A 5,948-nucleotide genomic window follows, 5' to 3' on the forward strand; every position below is an offset into this window, starting at 1 on the left:
GCCTGCAACCTTGGAGAAACCGCTGCCAGTCCGTACAGACAATACTGAGCTAGATGGACCAATGGTCTGACTCAGTACAGAGCAGCTGCCTATGTTCCTATGTGAGTATACGATCCCCATAACAAATGAGTAGGGTTTCTGATTCAAGCTAGTGCTGAAGATTCCCCTCCCCAGTATTTCCCCCAATATCAGGCCATTAAAATCTCCGGGACAGCTTTCAACTGTCCAGGAGATCAGTTGGAGAGTGATGTCAAGTCATGGAGCTCCCAGGCCAATCCAGAAGGGTTAGCAGGGGGCAACTCTAGGTGGACCTTTGGGTCAGGCAGAGCTTCCCATCTCTTTTAGCAAGGGTCCTCCTCCTGTTGGAAACCTTCAGCTCAGTTACCCCATCACCATTATGTCTATGTGTGTTTATGGGGTGGGTGTACAACTCTGATGCCCTGGTGGGCCACAACCAACCATGACTTGATACATGGAGGCCAAGGTCGATATTCAGCACATTAATTAATGTTAATAATTATGGGAGGGCGGGCAGGCGGGCAGGGAGAAGGTTGATAGTGGGCGGAGAAAACGGCAGTGGTGGGCGGGCTGGTGGAGAAAGCGTAGGCAGTGTGTGGGGGGAGAAAATGGTGGCAGGGGGGATGACCAGCTAGTTATTGTTTGAAATGTTAAAGAAAGCAATTTTTGTTTCTTGTCAACACCCCCCCCCGCCCGCCTCCGCCGGTTAAGGGATCCATAATTTTTATACAAGGATATTGGCCAGAAAATAGGCCTTATTTCAGAAAATATATTATTATTTTACATCCCACTCTTCCTCCAAGGCGCCCAGAGCGGTGTACTACATCCTTAACTTTCTCCTCACAACAGCCCTGTGAAGTAGGGTAGGCTGAGAGAGAAGTGACTGGCTCAGAGTCACCCAGCAAGTCTCATGGCTGAATGGGGATTTGAACTCGGGTCTCCCCAGTCCTAGCCCAGCACTCTAACCACTACACCATGCTGGCTCTCACAATAAAAATAGGCTTATTCCAGAAAATAGGCCTTGTGTTCCAGGTTCCCCAAGTCCGTGGGGCACCTGGACTGCATGGTAGCCCCAAATAAATGCACGCCCCCATCCTCTCATCAACTTACTGTCACTTTCAGGCCACAATCCTAGGCATGCTTACTGGGAAGTAAGCCTCAGTATATGGGGCACCCCGTGGGGTGTAACCATGCCTAGGATGGTGCTGTAAGGCAGTTTCCAGCTCCTATCCGGCAGCTCTCTGAACTCTTGTGAGAGCTGCCACGCATGGGATTAGCCACGGGTACGCCTTAGAGAATTAAATATATAGATTCAAGCTGACTGACGACCCTCATATTGGGAACAAATAGCCCACCTGTAGCGTGGGGAGTCAGCAGGGTTCCGAGTACCCCCTGGGAGCCTTTCAAGTATCCCTAGGGGTGCTAGTACCCCTATTGGAAACACCTGGGTTAGAGACATCATATTCATCATGTAGCTTCACCCCACATGATGGAACTCGGTACCTGCAAACGTTCTATCTGTGTGGTTTGATCTGTGTGGTCTTTGTGTGGTTGTCCTACAAATATTTGAGGACTGAGAAAACATTTGGAGAATACTCATTCTCAGAATCTGCAAAGACAAATTGGGAGGGGGGAGAATTAATTTCAGCTCTTGAGTTGTCCTTAGTTTAGCACAGCATTTGCGTTCAAAACCAATGAAAGAACAAGAAACCATGGGGAAGAAATGCTTTCGTTTTGCAACTCACAATCCTTCCTCACTGCGCTGTAACAGCTCTGCATCTTTTATTTATTTGCTTGTTTGATTTATATACCACCCTCCCTAAAGTGGATCAGGGCAGTTTACATGAAAACACATAATACATAATAAAATATAATACATAAACACATAATAAACAAACATATAATAAAATGATTTAACACCCTCCCCCCACACACATTTAAACCAGGTTAAAACTAAAACTAAAACTAGATATCATTAAAAGCCAGGCTAAAAAGAGGAATATGATGAACATGACAAATATTTATATAAGATGAATATTATACTGCTTTTCAACCAAAGTTCCCAAAGCGGTTTACATAGATATAACCCCCTGCTGGCATTAGTAAATATATTTTCTGGGTCATCAAAAAAAAAAATAGTGGTGTTTATGGTAACTGGCACAGATAGTTTCCAGTTAGCACTGGAAAAATCAAACCATGTCAATCAATAGCCAGTATAAGCATCTATGGCATATTGCAATATCAGAAAAGTTATTGCAGATTATTCGGCCTCGTGCAAATCAGACTGCAAATAACTCTTTTTATGTTATATGGTCAGATTTTATTCATTACACCAATTGGGAGAATTATGGTTGTCTTCTTACCCAGATAATATTAGAATGTGGATAGAGGAATTAGGTTTGTTGTATGATGTTTTGCCGTTTGGGTTTGGGTTCATTTTGTTTTGCATTGTAGATTTTCTTCTAATAAAGTTTGTTTTTTTAAAAAGGCTCCTTGTCCCCAAAGGGCTCATAATAATAATAATAAAAGAAACATAAGATAGACATCAGCAACAGCCACTGGAGGGAGGCTTGGCTGGGGATGGATAGGGCCAGTTGCTCTCCTCCTGTTCAAGAAAGAGAATCACCGCTTTCAAAAGGCACCTCTGCTCAGTTAGTAGGTGATGGGATGGGTCATTAAGGCTCTTGTGCCCTCACCAAGGGACCTCTGCCCTGACTCTGAGGAGAGGGTGCCTTCCACAGAAGCAGTTGATGTAAATTTGGGTTGGAATCAGGAGCTGTCATAAGAGGACATGTAAACACTGGAAACATTTTTGCATATATGGTCACTTCTGTGGTTGCGTGCCGGAGCCAGGAACATTTCTTGGCGTGCGGGAGCCCAGTTCTTCAAAGCAGTTCCCTCCAGCTTTGCTTCACTGGGAGGGTCAAGGGTGGGAAGTGAATGACCGTCACTCCAGCTTGGAAGACTGAAAGCACGATTCTGTTGCTTTGTGTTCCTTCTTACTAGAAACAAGATAGGATGGTTCCACTCCCACTGGGAGATGTATTGGCAAGAAACCCCAGGGCGGGAAATGAATGCTGCAGAACTTGGATGCATGTGTTGTTTTAAAATCATTAATCATTATTATTGTTTACATAGTCAGACAGGTGTTAATGACTGGTTTGTTTTATCCAGACTTCGAGTCCTTCCCAAGGACCTGGGATGCCAAAATTTTATTGTCAATGGTTATAGATATCGTTGCAGAATATAGGCTGTTCCCAGTAAAGTTGCTTTTTGTAATTGGCTGAAGGTGATTTCTGTGGCCCCGATGGTGTTGAGGTGCTCTTCAAGGGCTTTTGGAACTGCACCCAGGGCGCCAATTACCACTGGGATTATTTTGGTCTTCTTCTGCCACAGCCTTTCAATTTCAATTTGTAGAGCTTTGTATTTTGTTATTTTTTCTGTTTCTTTTTCTTCTATTCTGCTATCCCCTGGTATTGCTATGTCAATTATTTTGACTTGTTTTTCTTTCTTCTCGACTACAGTTATATCTGATGATGATGATGATGATGATGATGATGATGATGATGATGATGATTAGCATTCTTAACTCATGGCTGAGTTGCATTTCCATTGATTTCCACTGCTGCAGCCTGGTGGTGAAAAGAGGGGGGAACAGGGATATATCTGTGAGTGGAGAACTGGGGGTGAAAGGGAGGGTGAAACATGGAGGTCTTATTGGTGGTGATGGTGCTTCCCCGGGCAGGTGGTAGGCACCATCTTCCTCCCAGAATTCCCTTTGAAATGCTGCAAGATGGCATTGTGTAATATATGGGATATATGGTTGAAAATGGTATCAGTTAGTCATCCAGGGGAGGACTTCTGAGACTGCTGATGGGAGGAATGTTGCTGTAAAATTGGCAGCAGCAGCTGGAAAAGGTGATTTGGGAGTGATCTGGGGGCCCTTCAAATTTGAATCCCAGGGTTTCAAATGCTGGATTTAGGGACAAGCGAAGCAAGCTTAGGGCCTCTGGATACCCCAAATGATGAAATATCAGGTTTGACACCATGTATTTATGTATTTATTTATTTAACAGATTTGTACACCAACCCGTACATCTCTGGGCAGTTTACAGTAAAACTATACAAATTACTACAGAAAAAAAAGTTAACACCTTACAACAATTTAAAATCTGAAAACAATGTTAAGAACAATGAAAACCATATTTAATGAAAAGCCTGGGTGAACAGACGAGTCTTTAAGGACTTTAAAAAATACCTTTCCGTGGACGGTAGTTCTAATGCAAATGGGCTGCTTGCATGATAACGATTTTGGTTCGATGGTTTGTTTTTTGGTTGCATCTTTGCCAAGTAAAAATATCAGTTATTTCTATTTGCAGTGTCCTTTTGGTAAGAATAATACTTCGGGGGGGGGGGGGGGCAGGGTTGCTCTAGGGCCTTTTAGGCTTGACGTAGGTTAGGGCCTCAGCGTGACATAATTGGCAAACGTAAGAAAAAGAGGGGGTTTGGAATGACGTGAGCAAAACAACCCCGACCTCTCGCTGCTGATTTGGCTGCTATACAGCCACGTGCAGGCTGGAGTTGGGAGAGAACGCTCCGTGTGCGTCTGGATGCATGCTGCCGAGGGGGCCGTGGTGGCGTTCTCCCTGCTTGTTTGGTATTGGCAAAGCAATTAAGAAAACAAATAGTAACCAGTGCAGTTAAACTCAGAACAGAGACAAGAAGCCACTCTGTGGCGCCGGGGATCTGTGATCGGACTTGAAAAATAACAACAATGCAGCAAGCAAGGAGAGCCACTCTTGATTGTAGCCACAGTGCTGGGAGGAGGGGTGTCGGACCCTTTCTCCCTCTGCTGTTTTTCGGATCTATTCGCTCCCCTGAGATTTATATATTGGGGGAATGCTTGACTAACAAGCAGAAGGTTGCCGGTTCGAATCCCTGCTGGTACTATATCGGGCAGCAGCGATATAGGAAGATGCTGCAAGGCATCATCTCACACTGTGTGGGAGGAGGCAATGGTAAACCCCTCCTGTATTCTTCTACCAAAAGAAAACCACAGAGCTCTGTGGGTGCCAGGAGTTGAAATTGATTTGATGGCACACTTTACCTTCACACACACACACACACACACACACACACACACACACACACACACACACACAACACAGGTTTGTTAAGACAGGTTTTATACAGGAGATGGGCCCCTGTGTGTGGTAGAGCAGGGTTTCTTATTCTTGGGCCCCCAGATGCTGTTGGACTACAACTCCCAGAATCTCCAGACATGGCCTTTGTGACTGGGAATTCTGGGAGTTGTAGTCCAACAACATCTGGGGCCCCAAGGTTAATCCTGATGTAGTGCATCTGCATGCATGGAGAAGGTCCCAGGTTCTCAATCTCCAGCATCTCCAAGCAGGACTGGGAGAGACTTCTGTCTGAAACCTTGGAGAGCCGCTGCCAGTCAGGGTAGACAATACTGAACTAGATGGACCAAAGGCCTGACTCAGTATAAGGAAGCTTCTTAGGGGATGTGGCCATGACTGCATCTACTTTTCATGCAGAGAGCCCCAGGTTCTCAATCCCTGGCAGCATCTCCAGGGCGCTTTCCAGATTGTACACTTCAACCGTGTCACTACTATGTGTCATAGAAGCATAGGGACATAGGAAGCTGCTATATACTGAGTCAGACCATTAGTCCATCCAGCTCAGTATTGTCAACTCAGACTGGCAGCGACTTCTCCAAGGTTGCAGGCAGGAGTCTCTCTCAGCCCTGTCTTGGAGATGCCGCCAGGGAGGGAACTGGGAACCTTCTGCTCTTCCCAGAGCAGCTCATTTTCCTGAGGGGAATATCTTCCAGTGCTCACACATGCAGTCTCCCAGGGGTGTAGGGTCTCTGACAAGGGGCCCGTGTTCACCCCTCTCCACTGTGGCCC

The sequence above is a fragment of the Hemicordylus capensis genome, chromosome 7 (genome assembly GCF_027244095.1).
Source record: "Hemicordylus capensis ecotype Gifberg chromosome 7, rHemCap1.1.pri, whole genome shotgun sequence".
In the NCBI taxonomy this organism is placed as follows: Eukaryota; Metazoa; Chordata; class Lepidosauria; order Squamata; family Cordylidae; genus Hemicordylus; species Hemicordylus capensis.